The 20353-nt window shown below is 42.7% G+C and overlaps 1 protein-coding gene and 1 long non-coding RNA gene across 3 annotated transcripts in view; both read left to right on the forward strand.

The window, feature by feature from the left end:
• The window catches only part of LCE5A (late cornified envelope 5A), a 190260-nt gene that overhangs the window by 28396 nt on the left and 141511 nt on the right, over nt 1–20353 (forward strand).
• Nucleotides 496–20353, forward strand: part of LOC309801204 — a 90927-nt gene continuing 71069 nt past the window's right edge. For both annotated transcript variants that reach the window (XR_014293543.1, XR_014293544.1), the window contains exon 1: nt 496–891. This is a non-coding gene — a long non-coding RNA (uncharacterized lncRNA). The remainder of the gene's footprint in view (nt 892–20353) is intronic.

Genomic DNA, 20353 nt, shown 5'->3' on the forward strand with positions numbered 1-20353 from the left:
AGTTTTCCCGGATTTAAGTCATTTGAGTACCACTACCATGATTTTTTAGTGCAACATCTGTTTATTTTTTATTCAATATTTCCTTTAAACCAATGTTAACCACTCACTTTTAAAAAGTTTGCCTCATAGCAAAATAATATTCAAGAAAAGGGGTTGTTGTACTCGTAATTTCTTTCTAAAACACCCAAGAGTCAATAACTCAAGCATTTCAAAAAAGCGTACTTAGCACCTAAAACCATCTTGCATCCTCCTTTTGGGAAACACTGTAATCAGGGCTGCAGTTGAGGAAAGAGCCCGAGGCCCCGCCTAACCACCAGGGGACGCAGTTGTTCGCCTTCCCGAAAGCCCGGGCTTTTATCCCACCTGGGGTCTCCCCCACACCCCTCGGGGCGCTGTGCTCTCTCCCCTGGAGTGGCTGCCCCGGTGCGCCCAGACCCGGGGCCTCTGAGAGGCCCAGAGCTGAGCCCTGCGGCGCCGATGGGGAGGGGCTGCTGGGGCCTGTCCGGGTGGTCAGGCCTGGACTAAGCGCGGCGTCCTCCGAGATGTGGAGGATCCTAGGAGCTGAGGCCTCCCCGCGTCGGAGGTGGAGCGTGCGGGGTGGGCGGGCAGCCCGGCGGCCTCCTGCGTAGCCCTTCGCCCACTCGGTGGTGCACTTGGAAACTGCGAGAGGCCCTGCCTCAGGCATCCGTCCTCAGAGGCGCTGGTGCCCGTGGCGTCCCCCGGACTGGCCTGGCCTCGGGGGAAGTAGAGGAAGCTGCTTCTGGGAAGAGGGATTGCACTTCCGGAAGAGAGGGCGGGGCCCAGCCAGCTCAGCTGAGAAAGGCAGGTGGGAGCATCTGAGGCCTGGAAACAGCTCACATGGCCTTCTGTGGAGCGTCCTCCTTCTCTGAGGTGAGCAGGATGAACCGGGCGGCCTTGGGATCCAGAGCCCAGGACTGAGGTCGTACCTGGCTTGAGGGGTGGGCTGGTTGGTCCGTCACACCTGCCAGCACAGGCGCGCTAGGACCCCCGAAGCGCCGCGTGCACACCACGTCTTGGTTTTTCTTATTGATATTTTAATTTAGATGGGTTCACTGTTTTACTTAAACGAAAACATTTATTTTAAAAACAAACTTTCTGGGACTTCCCTGGTGGCGCAGTGGTTAAGAATCCGCCTGGCACGAAGCGGCTGGGCCCGTGAGCCATGGTCGCTGAGCCTGCGCGCCCCCGCAACCGGAGAGGCCACAACGGCGAGAGGCCCGCGTACTGCAAAAAAAAAAAAAAAAAAAAAAAGAATCCGCCTGCCAATGCAGGGGACACAGGTTCGAGCCCACGTGGCACATCTACTGAAGCCCGTGCTCCTAGAGCCCATGCTCCGCAACAGAAGAAGCCACCGCAATGAGAAGCCCGCGCACCGCAACGAAGAGTAGCCCCGCTCGCTGCAACTAGGGAAAGCCCACGGTCAGCAACGAAGACCCAACGCAGCCAAAGATAAATTAAAAAATAAATGAAAAAAACTTTATTCATTTATCAAATGGTATGTGCGTCAACGGCTTGATGACGTTTAACAGATTAAACAGAATAATACAGAAAGTTCTTTAAACAGTGCCTGACACATAAGAGCTTAGTACGTAGTACTTACTGTTGTTATCGTAAGTGGAAAGAAGTTCTGGGAAACACTGGGACATATGGTGCTTCAGAGAAATTTTAACTCTCTCTTCCAGAAACTTTTGGATGCTCCTGATTTGTAGTATAGCTTTCTTCTTCCCTTTTTAAAAAAAAAATAAATTTATTTATTTATTTTTGGCTGCATTGGGTCTTCGTTGCTGCACGTGGGCTTTCTCTAGTTACCGCGAGCAGGGGCTACTCTTGGTTGCAGGGCGTGGGCTTCTCACTGGGGTGACTTCTCTTGTTGCGGAGCACGGGCTCTAGGCGCACAAGCTTCAGTGGTTGTGGCACACGGGCTCAGTAGTTATGGCTCACAGGCTCAAGAGTGCAGGCTCAGTAGTTGTGGTTTATGGGCTTAGTTGCTCCACAGCATGTGGGATCTTCCCGGACCAGGGCTCGAACCCGTGCCCCCTGCTTTGGCAGGCGGATTCTTAACCACTGTGCCACCAGGGAAGCCCTCTTCTTCCTTTTTTATCTGTAGCCTGAGTGTCCTCAGTGGCTGAAGGGAGACGTTCCCTGCAACTCCATACCCCACTGGAAATTCCTGTCAGTTTAATTGCCGAGGTAGCTACTAGGTAGAGCTGCCAGCAGATGGCCCCAGAGCACTGTGGACATGTTTGCCTTTTTGGGTTCCCTCAAGAAGGTATTAAGGAATTTTAAGGATGCTTGATGGTGTGGGCAGATTTGTTATTGTAGTTTTTTTATTTCACAAGATTTTGGCCTTTAATTGATTTGTTCATATATTCATTCTTCAAATATTTATTGGATGCCTACGCTGTCCCAGATGCTATTCAGAGACTTGATACATATCAGTGAACTAGAACAAAGATCCTTGCTGTCGTGGGGCTTACATTCTAGCAGGCAGCAATAAAGATAATAGATAAATTAGATAGTGTGTTAAAAGTGTTATGGAAAAGTGTAAACCAGAGTGTGTGTGTGGGGGGTGTTGGCATGGGCTGGTTGCAGTATTGAATAGGGTGGCTAGGATAGGCCTCATTAGGGATGCAGGATTTGGTCAAAGATTAAAAAAAAAAAATGAAGTTAGCCAAGCAGAGAACTGGGTGAAGAGTGTTTTATAGATACCATGAAAAATTTGAAGCAATTACATTTACCCTCTTATAGATGGGGTAATTGTGGCTCAGAGAAGTGAAGTGACTTGTCTAAGGTCTTACAGGAGGTTGCTGGCAAAGTTGGTGTAGTTTCCCCTCATCATTTCTAGCCCCACCTTCCTTCACCACATCACATTACCGCTCTGTGTTTGCCACGGTGATGGAGGTTTCTTGTAAACCTGCAAAAATACATGGCTTGCTTAAGTGATGACTCAGGTTTGCTTGGCTTATTTCCTCAATTGGGTAACACCAGACTCTCTGTGATCTTCCGTTTTTATGTAATCAATAAATATGTATTTGCTAAGTGCTGTGGAGGATAGAATTGAGGCATGGGCCCTGCACCCGGGGGACTAGTGATCTATCCATGGACATTTTTGGCCTTCATTTCTTCTCTTTCATCTACTTTCTGTACTTTCCCCAAACAAGTCCACTGATCATCTCTACCTACAGCTTAAACTTAGAATTGAGTCAGATTATCAAACTTAGTCACCCAGTCTTGGTGTCTAGGTTCCTGAATTCTCCCCCAGATTCCTTTTGTTGCCAGTTGATACATGGTGCCCCTGGGTATCCCCCGGTCACAAGTCTGTGCTCCCTCTAGCCTGTGTTGGACCAGGTCTGTGAGACCAGGCTTATGCTTTATCCTTTATTCCTAGGCTTTGATTACATACCCCACCTGGCCTTTTAGTCTCCCCCTAGAATTGTCTCCTTGCCACCTGTATTCACAACTGTAGAGATCTCTCCACTTGATTGGAGACTCTGTGTCTTGCTATTTGGAGATTGTGCTTCTTGGACACCGATATGTGGACTTGTGGACTTGGACACTGTTCTTGGTCCCCTCGAGCTGCTTTTCTGAGTCTGAGTCTGTTCTCTCAGCCTCTGGCTCTGAGAACTCTGGACGTATGCTGAATCCCCTTCCCTTCCTGCCCACACTTGCTGCAAGGAGATGGTGGTTAGGGTCTGTGTTAAAGTCCTTGGTTATGGTGCTTGTGAAACAGCAGTGAAAGACAGCAGGCTTTATTTGGAGGTAATTGTTTGCGAACTAGTAGTGTAGAGGAGAGGGGAGCTTGGTAAGCCTGTAGTGGATAAAAATGAGGAAGCCTGGTCTTGAAGGGTGGGTAGAATTAATAGGTGAAGGGAGAGAACAGGGTGGGTGAACGTGAGGTGTTGCGGGACAGTGAGACATTAGCCTAAATGGAATGGAGAGGGTGTGTTTGGAAGTGGTGGTGGGAAGAGGTACGTAGGTAGGTTGGGGCTGCAGCAGGGCCTGGGGCACCAGCTCAAGAAGTTTGCATTACAGGGTCCTAAAGTATTCTTAGGGAAGTTCCTGGGAAGTTGGCATAAAGTCATAAAGTGGGGCATGTCATTAGGACCTATGTATCCACCTCCCAATCTTTGAGGATCTCAAATTTACTATTTACATTTCTCAATGCCATATAAAAGAGGTTCCCTGGGTTATTTTGTCATGGCATCCTGTTTTTTTTTTTTTTTTTGCGGTACGCGGGCCTCTCACTGTTGTGGCCTCTCCCGTTGAGGAGCACAGGCTCCGGACGTGCAGGCTCAGCGGCCATGGCTCACGGGCCCACCCGCTCCACGGCATGTGGGCTCCTCCTGGACCGGGGCACGAACCCGTGTCTCCTGCATCGGCAGGCGGACTCTCAACCACTGCACCACCAGGGAAGCCCCTGTTTCTTACTTACTGTTTGCTTGTTTTTTCTCAGTCTCCTCTAGCATATCCTGAAAGGAATGCTGCCAGACTCTGGTTCCCTGTTGTGTCCCCAGATTCCCCCACAGTATCAGATACTCAGTGCTCTGAAAATACTTGTTGACTGAGTGAACAAACTAAACTAAATATCTGTTTCTCCAAACCTGCTCTGCCCTCTGAATGCCTGAATCTGTTAGTGCTGACATTGTCTATCTGGTCTGCAAAGTTGGAAACTTGGAGTCACTCTTGGTGAAGACACAAGCACATGACCTGACTGCTCCTGAACTTGGCATGGGGACGGTACTCCCACTGAGATCTTGTTTTCTACTCCATTATGAGAAGATAAAACTACATACCCTGTTGCATTTTAGATGTGAAGCCTGAAAGCCTCAAACGTAATCATTGAAAGGAGTGAAAACTCATTGGGAAGCAGGGCTGCAAATTGTAGGTTATGTATTTCTCAACGTAACAATCATATTAGCTGTTCTGAATTCTTCCAAAGGGCAGAATCACACAGTGAGTAAGAGTATGGGCTCTGGAATCAGATTGCCTGGGCTGAAATCCTTGTTGGGCCACTTACTAGCTGTATGTCTTTGGGAAAACTGCTTAACCTCTCCATGGTATAGTTTTCTTGTGTGTGAAATATGGGTGAAGATAATACTTCCCTCACACAGTTATAGTGATTGAGTTCTCAGAGCAGTGGATTAATGCTCAACAAGGCTTGACTATAATTACTAGTTCTGGGTATTTAATGGGCCATTGAGACAACCTCTGTTCTCTTGCCATTTGGGGGCTGCTGCTCAGAGACAGGCAGCCTGGCTTCATCACGATGTGGCCAAGGGTGTGGTAGGAAGGGATGTTGGAATTTGTTGAGTGAGGGGTGAGCTCCTGCAGGAGATGACAGTGGCCACAGAGGGAGGCCCCAGGCGCAGACGGGATTATTTCAGGTGGAATGTACACATAATTCCCTGACACAGTGAAGGACGTGTTACTGCCTAGCTCTGTATACGCAGGGCTGCACAGAGACGGGAAGATCTGTGCTTCTGCCCTGGGTTTGCTTTGTAGGAGGAGAAGGCAGCCAAGTCTGAAGACTGAGTGTTAGGTCTCATCGCAGTCCTGCTCTACTTCCCCATCCTCTCCTTCCTCAAAGGACGCTCTCCAGCTCAGTGAGTATAGCTGGACAAGAGTGGTGCTGTTGTCAAGGTGGCCCAGGAGCGTTTGGGGCTTTCACCAAACTGGTGAACCATAAAAAGTTACTTGTCACCACTGGGTCCTAGTTCCCCACCATATCAGGCATTTAATTCTCTTACTACTTCCCTCTACAAACAGCAAAGATGGATTTGATAACCGGTTATTTTACACTATCGAGTGGTTTTATTGTGCTGCCTTTTGAAATACTTGGAAGTGAAACATTTTATAGGTACAGAAACATCCATGGCCATCTATGTGTAGTAATAATGAGGTCTTTCCCAGCCCCCTGTGAGCTTCACAAGGTGTACTCTGAGGGCCCCTCAGCCCAAACTGAAGGACCTGAGGAAGAAGACATCAGCATTCCTCTCTTCTAAATGCAAAAGGCAAGGTGCAGGTGTGAGACATTTAAATTTGAAAGACATGCTATTTCAAGGAATCTTTATTTTTTTCCCCTACTCTACCTCTATGCAGAATAGAAAAAAGACTGCCTAAACAGGGATGGAGGAGAGTTGGAGAAAAATAAAGAGGAGGATGCAGCATGTGGGTCTGTGCTCTTCCTCTGCCCCAGAGTGAGTGTGATGAATTTTTTTCTTTTTTAACAGAAAGGCATCGGTGTATTTTGTGAATAAGGTCTTGATCAAGGTAAGCAGTTCTTTTTTAGCACATTATACTCTGCCCAGAAATAAAGGAGTCTCTTTAAATGAACATTTCCAGTGACAATGAACAGTCCCCTCTCTCTAAGAGTGGGCGTCCTAGAGCTGAGGGGACACGGGCCTCCATTAGTGTCTCCAAGGTGAAGCCCTTCAGTGCTGGGGAGGACAAACATGGTTTGGCATGCTTTGGCATGCATGAGGGGACTGACTTTCTCCTAGCCCAAAAGTGGCATCAGGGGACATCGGCAAGTTCCATCCAATTATTCCTGTTCCCTTCCTGGATACTTGCCTGTCTTCCTCTTCACCATTCTGACCTAGTCACTTTTCTATTCTATCTTGAAAAGATTTAATTCTTAGGATATGGTTTTACCTCGTCTGTATGGGTCCATTTGGACTCTCAACCTCACATCTCTTCATATGTGGGCCCCTCTCTCCATTCATCCCTTGACACTTTCCCAGAGCAGTTTCCAGAGCCAAAACCACTTCCTGAGCCAGAGTCATCTCTTCATTGACAATATTCTGAAATATCTCTATCTGCTCCCTCAGGTCATTTCACTCATTCAGTGCCTACTTGATTTCCCAGGACTGAGTATTTTACTGCCCGTTTGGCCTTTGCTTTGTGATAATCTCCTTCAACATTCTGTGCTTCCTGATGCAGTTGGCAGCTTGATTTCCCAGTATAAGATGTCCCGAAGTCTTTTTTGTTGGTAACATCAACCACTCCTCTCTGACTGAACCCATAGTTTTGGATCAATGAATTAGAAAGGTAGAGTCGGTAGAATTTTTGAGGTAACTACCTCCTCACCTGAACTGAAACCAGACTTTTCCTGAGTGACATGACTTTCCAGCAGTTCCAGTGCAGGGTGTTCATTCTCCCTCATTGTGTTGTGGGCTGGAGATGGGCTGAGCTTGCCTTTGCTCACCACCGTGGCTTCTTTCAACGACTACTCCTCAGTTGATGCATACGTACTCCACCCTCTTTCCAACCTCATTTTTCCCTTGACTAATCTTGCCCTATAACCGTATTCAATAAGGACTTTGGCTCCTTTCCATTCCACATCAGCCACCCATTCAAATGGCCACACCCTGAACCTTGCATTCACCCATAACTACTACACCTCTTGGGAAGCCAGGACTCCCAGAGTTTTACTTATTGATCACACAGCATAGCCTTTTTTTTTTTTTTTGCTTTACTCGGGCCCCTCACTGTTGTGGCCTCTCCGGTTGCGGAGCACAGGCTCCGGACGCGCAGGCTCAGCGGCCATGGCTCACGGGCCCACCCGCTCCGCGGCATGTGGAATCTTCCTGAACCGGGGCACGAACCCGTGTCCCCTGCATCAGCAGGCGGACTCTCAACCACTGCGCCACCAGGGAAGCCCAGCATAGCCTTCTTACTCTTCTATTCCTTAGGTTCCTACTAAGCCCATTCTTAAAAAATAATCTTTATTTTTATTTTGAGTAATTGCATGCCTGTCACCCAGAATTGATAGTGACATATTTTGTCATGTTTGCTTCAAGGCTTATTAAAAGGAATAAAACATTATAGGTACATTTAAGTCTCCTATGCTCTTCCCCAAGTTATGATCTCCTCCCCTTCTCAGAAGCAATCACCAACACAAAGTTGGTAAATCTGTGTATGTGTGTGTGTGTTTATAAAATGTAATCTTTTTGGGTTTTAAAATTTACATAGTATACTGTATATAATTTACAGCTTGATTCACTCAATGTTATATTTAAACAATCAATATCTATATAACAAGTAGTTCATTCCTTTTTAAGTGTTCCGTAGCATTCCAGTATGAGTATATTGTGCAGTTTATTTATCCATTTCCACATTCATCGCTACAAGCAGTGCTGCATCAAACAGCCTCATAAATATCTTCCCACGCAAAATAGTGTAGTGCTGTGGCAGGTAGGTAGGACCACAGCTAGACTCTGGCACCTTTGTGTGAGTTAGAAAGGCTTCCTCTTTGCATGGGCCTAGTCCTCTGGACACATAGCTTGGCAAATGGAGTGTCCCTGGGGAAAAGGAAAAAGTACTCACATGGTTGTAGCTTTGTGCTAAAGATATGTGGGTTTTTATGTGGACATGCATTGGATTTCTTGGACTTGTGGGCATCTCTGGACGGTGGACAGATTTCATAGTCATAGTTGGTGCCTTGTGTTAAGAAGAAAAACTTTAGAGCCACACCACTTGGGTTCAAATGCTAGCTATGGTGACCATAGCCAATTATACAATTGCTGTGCCTCACTGTCCTCATCAGTAAAATGGGAATATGGAATTATCTCTCTCATGGGGTAATTGAGAGCGTTGCATATAGTATAGTAACATATAATAAGTTTGACTTATACTAAGTTTTATATAAATGTTAGATATTATTATTATCATATATGTACACCTTCTTTTAAGATACAAGACTAGGAGTGGAACTGCTGGTTGGTTGGGTGTGCATTTTAAATAAACCTGTTCTTTATTCTGTCTCTATTTGTTCAGCCTGCCAGTCTCCGTCTTGCCTTCTTTCATATCTGTCCTGGATTCCATAATCACACTTTTAAAAGTGTGGGCCTCAGTCATGTTATAATGCATTGTGAGTTTGTCAGCAGTGGGTAAGCATCTCAAAGAGGCACAAATCTGGTCACCCAGATTGCTCCCAAAGTGGGCAGAAGAAAAGGACTGGATTAAGGGTGCAATGAGATCAGCTCCTCCTGCTAGGCTCAATGACTCCTCATCTAGACAGGGCCTCCACTTCCACTGAGAGATGTCACAGATAATGATCATGATGGGCTGAGCTTGTTTTCTTCCTCTCCCTTCCTTCTCCTCCCTGTGTCCTCCCCCTCACATCCTCCAAATACATACGCCTTCAACCAGCAATCTGATATACAATCTACAGCTACTTACTGCCTGTTACTTGCTTTCCTCCCTCTGGTAATTCTCCTACATTTTGCTTCTCTCGTTTTCTTTAGTTCTGTTGCCAAGAAAGATCCCTATATCTTTAATTCTTCCTTGAAAAACTCCCTGCAACCCCATATTCTATCAGACATCTGGTTTTCTATGATGCTGTTTCCCTTTACTCTGTGGAGTGGAGCCTGCTGAAGTTAGTGTGGGCTAGTGGATTGAGAACGAGTTTTGTGGTTGGTCACTTCTGACCTACATCATGACTGATCTGTGTGTCCTTGGACTCATGGTTAACTTCTAAGAACCCCAGTTTGCACACTGAAAAGCTTAAGGATCTCTGCTCCAAAGAGTTGTGAGGTTAAAAAGGGATAAGTGACCTGGCATTGATACATAGGTCCTAGTATATTCCATATTGTCATTTACCTTTACCTGAAAAGCTGCTGCTGCTAGGAAGGCCCATCTTTACTACATTAGGGGGAAATTTGACTGTAAGATTATCCCTCCCTTCACACACACAGTTTGGGCCCAGGAGAGATACTGTAAGATGTCTCTTTCTCCCATACTTGTAACCCTCACTAGGGATCGTTCAGTGCCTTGGTCCCTTCATTTGTCCTCACACCTGCCCTGCCGATTTCATATCTGCCATTTTCTTTTCTTCTTCTGCCAGGCTGTTGGGTGTTGGCGATATCACGTACTGTGGTGCATTCGCTTCTCTCTACACCTTTGTGATTTTTCCACCTTATCTAGTCTCTGAATCCTACCTGACAGTCTTTCCTCATTCCTAGTTGATGCCCTTCCCAGACCCCTCAACAGGTACTTCACACCTTTCCCACTCCTTTTCAAGCCTCCCTCCCTCCCTATATTCCTTTTAGCAGATCACTTCACTTCCTTCTTGTTAAGATGGTAGAGTGTCTAAAAAAGCATTAGGAGTCCTGTCTTGAGAAGAATGTTTCTTTCTTTTTTTTTTTTTTAAGAATGTTTCTTTGAATAAATGACATAGAGACATTTAAAGGAAAAAAAATCATGAGTTTACCAAAGTTACAGTTGGTCCTTTCTTGTGGGTAAAAATCAGTGATTTCCCCATGTGATTGATTATCATACTTGTAGACGTCAGTATTACGAAAGTCAGGGAGAAACATTTTTCATGAGGGAGTCAGCAGTTTACAGGAAAGAGCTCAAGGCTTCATTGACTTGGGGACACTAATTTTAGGTAGAATCTTCTTCCATATTTTCAGGTTATCTCAGGGCATAAAGATTTTTTTCCCTCTGCAACAGTTGGATCTGATGTACTTAGTCATAATAGTGATGGGCAAGGGGTCAATTTTGCTTTCTCCATAGGGGGCAACAGATGTGAATTCTCCTAACTTCCATTCTTCTCAAAGGAATCCAACAGATCCTTTAAATGCAGGTTGCTCTATCCCATCTCCTAGAAATTCTGACTCAGTGGGTCTGGGGCGGGGGGGAAGTCCAAGAATTAGCTTTCTGAATAAGTGCCTCAGGTGATAATTCTCATCCTAGGAACCTCTTTTAGTAACACTGAGATAATAATATCTTCACTCATTTTTACCTCCTTTTACCCTCAAGTGTATAATGAATCCTATTCCTTTCTAGGGCTGATTTTGCTACATGTGCTCTTGCTTCCATTTCTGTCATTTCTTCCAGATCCTCGAGCCAGCAGTGAACCCCCTTTTTGGTATCGACCATCTCTTTCTTTTCAGTCTCCTTCTCCTTAGCTTACAAATATTATTCACTCATTTAGTAAATTTTATTGGGTGCCTCCTAGGTTTTCAACCCATACTTTACTTCGTTTTTTGTAAAGGCTTCTTTTGTCTTCCTTGCTTACTCTCCTACTTCTCTTTGCTACCAAACTTCTTGAAAGAATCTGTCCTTTCCATACTGATTTGTAATACTGATACCAGCAACAGCAGCAGCAGCAGCAACAAATAACGATAAGGGCAGCCGCCAACATGTACTGGAGGATGTCTGTGGATCAGGCACTTCTCCAAGTGCTTTACATATGTTGAGTATGTAGCAGACACTCCATGTGTCCTTTAAAAAAATACATATATATATGTATATATATTTCTGGACTGTTTATTCAGATATATCGATCTATTTGTTTACTCTTCTGCCAGTTCTCTCTGGTTTTATTTATTGTAACTTTTAAAAATACATTTTATATTCATACCTGTTACCGGAGTTCTCTTTGTTGGCTTCTGGAACAGCAGTTTCCCCTGCTTCTCCTTCTACTTTGATTTATCTTTATCAGTGTTCTTCCCTGACTTTTCTTCTCTGTGTACCTCACAGTCCACTTAAGCCTTTCCCACCTAGCTTTTCCAGGCACAGTTCCTGATACTCTTTGCCTACATGCTTCAGCCAAAGACGTCTACTCTTTGGTCCCTGAACATATTACCTCTTTGATGTCTTTGCACATGGAGTTTCGTTCTCTGCCTGTGCAGTCTGGGAGTACTGCATGGCAAATTTGTCATAGCTGTGTCTCAGATTACCTGATGATATAATATCTTCAACATCTGGAATGCTCTGACTAGAACTTGTAGATAAGGACCAAGCAGGAGCCGGGAGGGCTGCTCAGGGATCTTTCATATATGGGGTAGGGAGTACAGAGTGAGGGAGTCAGAGGGCACAGGAGTGGGTGATGGGGGCAGGGCAGAGACAGGGAATTCTGGCTGATGGGGGAATTGATGTAGGATCTTTGTTTTTAAAGAGTGCTAGACTGTGGGAGGTTGTTTATAATTAGTCCCTAGTGAACCTCAAATAAGGCATGCACTAGGGAGGACTAGGTCAGAAATGCCACCCTCTGGAATTGAACCTAATGAGAAGCATTAAATGTGATCAGATAAATAAAATGTGAGGAGATGAGTTATCTGCCACAGGGGTCCTCCCTTAAAATTGTTCTTATGTATGTTGCTAATGAGCAAGGGTGTTTCTCAAGTGTCCCTCAAGGACATTATCTTTGCATGGAGGGTAGGAAAAGGAGAGTCAGAGGATGAGTACCAGTTGGTGTGTCTCCAGCAGTATCCAGACGAGAGGGCTGCTCTGGTCCTAGAAGTTTGACTGTAGTTGTTTAAAGAGAAATATTACTAAAGTGGAAGACATATGGTAACTTCACATGTGTTTTTGAGTCAGACTGGTTTGGGTCTAAATCCTGTCTCTACTAACATAAACAAGTCACTTGACCTTTCAGATTCTCAGTTTCCTCTTCAATAAAATGAGTGTAGCTCCTCTAGTTGCAGAGTTGCTATGAGAGTGAAATTAAGCAATAAATAATATTATTAAATAATATATGTACAGCACATAATTTAGTATTCCCAGTTCATAGAGAACTCAATAAAAATGTTAGTTTCATACTCTTTACTTTTTTTTTTTTTTTTTTTTTGCGGTACGCGGGCCTCTCACTGTTGTGGCCACTCCCGTTGCAGAGCACAGGCTCCGGACGTGCAGGCTCAGCAGCCATGGCTCACGGGCCCAGCCGCTCCGCGGCATGTGGGATCCTCCCGGACCGGGGCACGAACCCGTGTCCCCTGCATCAGCAGGCGGACTCTCAACTACTGCACCACCAGGGAAGCCCCATACTCTTTTTCCCTTTTAAGACAAATTGTTAAATCATGATAGGGCAACACTTTGAGAATCAAACTCCTTTGCTCTAAAGCTCATCAAAGAACCTCCGATATTTCTTAAATGAATCTATCCAGTGGGAAGGAAGTTCCCATGATAGACAACTGGTTCCTGTTCTCAATGCATATCTATCTTTTGTTAAAAATTGGACTGTTAAGACTTTGCTTAGTATGAATCTGTCTCCCAGAGATTAATTGCATATTGAGTGCACAGAAAAAAAATTGACTATCTTTATTTTCTGAATTGGGATCCAGACCCTGGATAAGTTATTAAGATCCTGCCCCAAACAGTTAGTCTACCCCTTTCTCTTAGGTGAAACACTATGGTTCTTAGATTTTGGAGTCATAACAAGGAGAAGAGGAATACTATGAAAAACTTGGCTTAGCTGTACAACGAGGCATTTATTTGAATTTTTTTTTGCTTTATCTTAATTTTCTTTCTCCTGAACCCTGAAATTTGGAAGAGGCAAAAAGTAAGGTTGAGATATTGCCTGGTAAAAGGGTTAGAGTTTGGTCCTCATCCTTGTAGACTCAGATGTACACTGATACCAGTGTCTCAGAGGTGATTAGACTCAGGAAAGCTGTTTCTTTGTAACTAAACTAACCAGGGTATGAAGCATGAAAACTAGAATGCCAGCTTATTAATTTCCACTCAGAAATGTGCTGTCAGAAATACTAGGTGTCTTTATTAATCTGGCTAGTGAATGCTTTGGCCTTTTGGGAAAATTATAGGAAGCCAACATTTCAGAAGGTTCTCTGGTAAGTTTCAAGTCTGAACCAGACAGTTGGTTGTGTGATTCAATTGATGAATCTCATCAGGCATTGATCTGCTGATAGGTTTATTTCCACTCCTGGGACACGCTGGACCATGTATGTCAGTGGAGTAACTTGTCAGAACACTTTCTCCCTTGAGTGGTCCTTGATGGCATGCTCACATTGATCTCTGTGTCCTCCTTTTGTGAAATAATTATGGTTTACGAATAAGTGTAGGGAATAATATAATAAACATCAACTTGCTTAAGAAAACTTTTGGCCTCATTTATTCTTTCAGTCCCATTTTCTCCCCTCTCTCCAGAGGTAACCGCTATCCTGAATCTGGTGTTTAACATTCCCATAAAGATTTTTATATTTACCAAGTATGTGTTAACTACAAATAATATATGGTATTATGATGTATATTGTAACACTTTATAAAGGGTAACACACAATATATACATGTTTTACAATTTTTTCACTTTATATTTTGGGGACTTCTCCATATTGAGATACATCGACAGTCCCTGACTTACAGTGGTTTGGCTTACACTTTTTCAACTTTGTGATGGTTTGAAAATGATAAGCATTCAGTGGAAACTGTACTTTGAATTTCGAATTTAGATCTTTTCCTAGGCTAGTGACATGTGATACAGTTCTCTCTCTTGATGCTGGCCAGTGGCAGTGAGCCACAGCTCCCCGTCAGCTGTGCGATCACGAGGGTAAACAACTGATGCACTTACAAACATTCTGTTTTTCACTTTCAGTACAGTATTCAATAAATTACATGAGATGTACTACAGTTTGTTATAAAATAGGCTTTGTTTTAAATGATTTTGCCCAACTAAAGGCTAATATAAGTGTTCTGAGTGTATTTAAAGTAGGCTAGACTAAGCTATGATGTTTGGTAGGTTAGGTATATTAAATGCATTTTCAATTTAAGATATTTTAACCTTCCAGTGGTTTTATTGGGATATAACTCCCATGATAAGTTGAGGAAGATCTGAGTATACTTAGGGGCAGAAAACTTTTCTCTTCTTTCCTTCTAGGTTCTTTGGCTAGCCTAATAGTTGAATTGATATAAGACAGATTAACTTGAGAAAAACAAATTTAGTTTCATACATATGGGAGTACCATAAAAATATGAGACTCAAAGGCAGTCAGGCAATTGAGGCTTATATACCATTCTGAGCAAAGGAGAAGGGGGTAGGGGTCCTCAAAGGGAGGAAGAAAAATCACAGGAAGTTGAGAAGAGCAAATGTTTGGTAAACAAATGTTTTCCAGGCCATGTAGGTGAGTCTTTCTGATACAAAAAGTTATCTCTGCTAATAGCTCTGGTCCTGGTATAGGCCCCCTACCTAACCGCTTTTAGACAGTTAAGGGAGAGGCAAAAACAAACAAACCTCTGAAACAAAATTCTTCCTAAGTCTGCTAGGCCTTGATTGCCTTCAACTCAAAACAATCTACATGCCAATGTGGAATATTTTTTGGTGTTGTATTCTGTACTCCCCTCCCCTCCCCTCCAGGTATATCTCATTAATTTTAACTGTTGTATAGCATTCTAGTATATGGATATGTCACAATTTATTTATCCATTCTTCTGTTGAACTTTTAAGTTATTTGCAACATTTTCTGACTCCTGTGTCATTGCCAGATTGCTTCCTAAATGGTTACCAATGTAGACCTTCATTGCTCCAGTCCTCCCCAATGCTAGATATCACCAGAATTTAGTTCTTTCTAACCTGATCTGTATGAAACGGTATTTCATTGTATTTTAATTTTATGTTTCCCTAAGCATTGTTTTTAAAATGTCACTTGGCTGTTCGAATTTCTATTTTGGTAAACTTTCTTTTTGTAAGTTTTGCTGTTTTTCGCTAATTTGATATTTATAAGTTCTGTGTACAGTCTAGCTATTAATTACTTGTTGTTTATAGGCCTTGCAGAAGTTTTATCCTCATCGATGGCTTGCCTTTTTTACTTTTTGAGAATGTCTTTTGATTTATGGACATTTATAACTTAATTGGGTCTGTTCTGGATGTTCCATTGCTTTTTTTTTAAAAAAAAATTATTCATTTATTTTGGCTGTGCTGGGTCTTAGTTGCGGCATGCGGGATCTTCATTGCAGCATGCGGATCTTTAGTTGTGGCATATAGACTTCTTAGTTGCTGGCATGCGGATTTCTGAGTTACGGCATGCAGACTCTTAGTTGCGGCATGCATATGGGATCTAGTTCCCCAAACAGGGATTGAACACAGGCCCCCTGCATTGGGAGCGCAGAGTCTTACCCACTGGACCACCAGGGAAGTCCCTCCATTGCTTTATATGTCTGTTTTTAAAACAATTCCACATTGTCTTAGATAATATAACCTTGTAATACAGTTTGATATCTGTTAAGATGACATTCCTCCTCCTTATTTATCTTATAAATTATCCTGGCTATTTTTGATTCTTTGATCTTCTATATAAATTTTAGAATTAGTGTATCAAGTTTCACAAAAAGCCGTGTGGAGATTTTAAACAAAATTAACTTTACTGTGGTATAATTTACATATTGAAATACACCATTTTAAGTATACTATTTTATGAGTTTTGATGTAAATATATATCAATGTAGAATAAGTCCATCACCCTGGACTGTTCCATTGGATTCCTCTTTCCAGCTAATTCATAAGTTCATAAGTTCTGTTCCCTGCCCTAGACAACCACTGGTCTACTTTCTATGTTTTGTATTTTAAAATTTGTCTTTAATAGTTCCCTATAAATGGAATCATATAACATGTACTTTTTAAATAATTAATTAATTAATTATTTTTTGGGCTGTGTTGGGTCTTTGTTGCTGTGCGCGCCCTTTCTCTAGTTGCGGCTATGTCAGTATTGATTAGATTCTAGAGAGAAATTGACTCTCAGAAGTAGATAATCACACCAATAACCTACAAAAGGCTGAAGGCTATGAAATGCAGGACTTTTCACAGTACAGATAATGCCCACCCATGTAAATGTTCTTCCTTACTTAAACTTCTGCAAGATAAGACTGTGACCAATACCTCCTCATTACGGGGGCAGCAAAACTAAAACAATGCAAAAGTAGATTTCTACCCCTAAAACACTTTGTTTCTCAGTGGCCTCACAGCTAAATCTAGATATGGATCATACTCATTCACTTTAGAGATCCTGTTTACATGCCACTGGCTGAATGCTAAAAGCAACAGGGAGCTGAAGAAAAGTTAATTAACTTGTCTAAGGTCACCCAGTCAATAAGTAAAGGAACCAGATTCAAAGTTAAGACAGTCTGACTCCAGAGTGTGTGCTCTTAATCCCTACTGTACTTCCACAACATCCCCAGCTACTCTTCATTGTGGTGCGTGGGCTTCTCATTACGGTGGCTTCTCTTTGCTGTGGAGCACAGGCTTTAGGCATGAGGGGTGCAGTAGTTGTGGCACACGGGCTCAGTAGTTGTGGTTCACAGGCTCTAGAGCGCAGGCTCAGTAGTTGTGCCACACGAGCTTCATTGCTCCACGGCATGTGGGATCTTCCTGGACCAGGGCTCGAACCCATGTCCCCTGTATTGGCAGGTGGATTCTTAACCACTGCACCACCAGGGAAGTCCATATGTACTTTTTTTGTGTCTGGATTCTTTTGATCAGTATAATGTTTTTGAGGTTCATCCATGTCATGTATATGAGCAGTTCATTCTTTTCTCTTTGCTAAATAGTGTTTCATTGGATGGCTATACAATTTGTTTATTCATCAGTTGTGCACATTTTGGTTGTTTTAAGTTTTGGGTATTATTATTAAAGCTGTCGTGAACATTTATGTAAAAATCTTCACGTGGACATGTATTCATTTCACCTAGGAGTAGAATTGCTGGTTCATATACTCATGTATGTTTAACTTTATAAGACATTACCACACTATTTTTCAAAGTGAATATATCATTTTACTTTCTTCTTTTTTTAAAAAATATCTTTATTGGAGTATAATTGCTTTACAATGTTATGTTAGTTTCTGCTGCACAACAAAGTGAATCAGCTATATGTATACATATATCTCCATATGGCCTCCCTCTTGAGCCTCCTTCCACCCTCCCTATCCCACCCCTCTGGGTCTAGGTCATCACAAAGCATTATCATTTTACTATCCACCAGTAATACCAACACTTGGTATTGCCTGTATTTTTAATTTTGGCCATTCTAATGTGTGTGTAGTAGTATCTCATTATGTTTTAATTAGAGTTTCTCTGATGACCAAGGACATTGAGCATCTTTTCAGGTGCTTATTGGCCATTTGTACATCTTGCTTGGTAAGTGTCCAATCAGATCTTTTGCTCATTTTAAGATTGAGTTGTTTTTGAATTTAAAAAATTATTTACATATTCTGGGATATCTGTGAAGGACAGGGCCTTGGAAAATAACTATTTAAGTTAGTTTTTAGTCTGACCACCTGTGTGTGAGAGTGAATTGAAGCAGAGATGAGACAAACCTCAGTATTTGATCACCATTATTTATTGTCAGTTTTAATGCAGTCCAGTTATTTTAATCCAAAGACTTGAAACAAATATGCGACAGTCAAACTAAGAAACTATGAAGCAGTGGCTGACAGTGTTTTGTTCAATTGCTGTATAAATGGTATTGTCCTATGAGGCAGGCCAGTGAACTACAGAAGTAGTTTAGAGCCTTTGTATTTTCACGCTATTGCTCTTATAAATTTTTTTTAACCTGGAGAAAATTCTTAGTAGTAGGGGTCAAGATCTTTCTTGCTGAAACCAAGTCAGAGCCCACATTTGTTTTTTTTTTTTGTATTTTTGGTTTTTTTTGTAGCTGTGTTGGGTCTTTGTTGCTGTGCACCGACTTTCTCTAGTTGTGGCGAGTGGGGGCTAGTCTTTGTTGCAGTGCGTGTGCTTCTCATTGTGGTGGCTTCTCTAGGTGCGCAGGCTTCAGTACTTGTGGCATGCGGGCTCAGTTGTTGTGGCTTGTGGGCTCCAGTGCGCAGGCTCAGTAGTTGTGGCTCACGGGCTTAGTTGCTCCGCGGCATGTGGGATCTTCCCAGACCAGGGATTGAACCCCTGTCCCCTGCATTGGTAGGCGGATTCTTAACCACTCTGCCACCAGGGAAGTCCCAGAGCCCACATTTGGATCTTTTAATCCTGACCTGATTCATCCCTGCCCTTTAAGAAAAAAATGCTCTCACTCACAGGTTAGGGAAAAGTACCTGGTGCCACTTTTTTTTTTTTTTTTTACATCTTTATTGGAGTATAATTGCTTAACAATGGTGTGTTAGTTTCTGCTTTATAACAAAGTGAATCAGTTATACATATACATATGTTCCCATATCCCCTCCCTCTTGCGTCTCCCTCCCACCCTCCCTATCCCACCCCTCCAGGCGGTCACAAAGCACCGAGCTGATCTCCCTGTGCTATGCAGCTGCTTCCCACTAGCTATCTACCTTACGTTTGGTAGTGTATATATGTCCATGCCTCTCTTTCGCTTTGTCACAGCTTACCCTTCCCCCTCCCCATATCCTCAAGTCCATTCTCAAGTAGGTCTGTGTCTTTATTCCTGTCTTACCCCTAGGTTCTTCATGACATTTTTTTTTCTTCTTAAATTCCATATATATGTGTTAGCATATGGTATTTGTCTTTCTCTTTCTGACTTACTTCACTCTGTATGACAGACTCTGGGTCTATCCACCTCATTACAAATAGCTCAATTTCGTTTCTTTTTATGGCTGAGTAATATTCCATTGTACATATGTGCCACATCTTCTTTATCCATTCATCCGATGATGGACACTTAGGTTGTCAACAAACACATGAAAGAATGCTCGACATCTTTAATCATTAGAGAAATGCAAATCAAAACTACAATGAGATATCATCTCACACCAGTCAGAATGGCCATCATCAAAAAATCTAGAAACAATAAATGCTGGAGAGGGTGTGGAAAAAAGGGAACCCTCTTGCACTGCTGGTGGGAATGTGAATTGGTACAGCCACTATGGAGAACAGTATGGAGGTTCCTTAAAAAACTACAAATAGAACTACTATATGACCCAGCAATCCCACTACTGGACATATACCCTGAGAAAACCGTAATTCAAAAAGAGTCATGTACCAAAATGTTCATTGCAGCCCTATTTACAATAGCCAGGAGATGGAAACAACCTAAGTGTCCATCATTGGTGCCACTTTTTAATGCCTCTTGTTAGTTTACTCATTAAAGATGCAGCTAAGAATAGGGGCTTGGTGGTTTTGATAAGCAAAGACACTATCAATGCTGTGTCTTTGCTTTTAGGGTCTTCTTTTTTCTGCTGTCATCCATTGTGGGGCACACAAAAAATTATAGTCCATGTTACTATAAGAGAAGCTTTGGCTCCAGAACTGGTAACACATTTATAATTTTTTGCTCTTTAGAGATGAAACATTAGTTTTGGCATCATATGGTGAGTAAGGAGCTCTCAAAAAGACACCTCAATTAAACCCCAGGCTCCTCAAATGCTTTGCCTTATTCTTCCGAATTTATTCCCACACATTATTTATTCAACTCAGTATTTCCTAACTAAGTAGCCCCCATACTGTACATTCTTTGGAAGGAACCCAGTAACAAGGAATTGAGTACAGTTACATGTTTAAAAGGAAAAGACAGAAATAGATACATCCAGTGTTAGAAAGAAGTTTCATAATGAATTGCTTGTATATAAGTTTCATATTTCTTAAACTACTACTTGAGTTAATTTCACTTCTATTTATTATTCATTCCTTGAATTAGCAC

The sequence above is a fragment of the Mesoplodon mirus genome (assembly GCF_964341445.2).
Source record: "Mesoplodon mirus genome assembly, chromosome: 3".
Taxonomy (NCBI): Eukaryota; Metazoa; Chordata; class Mammalia; order Artiodactyla; family Ziphiidae; genus Mesoplodon; species Mesoplodon mirus.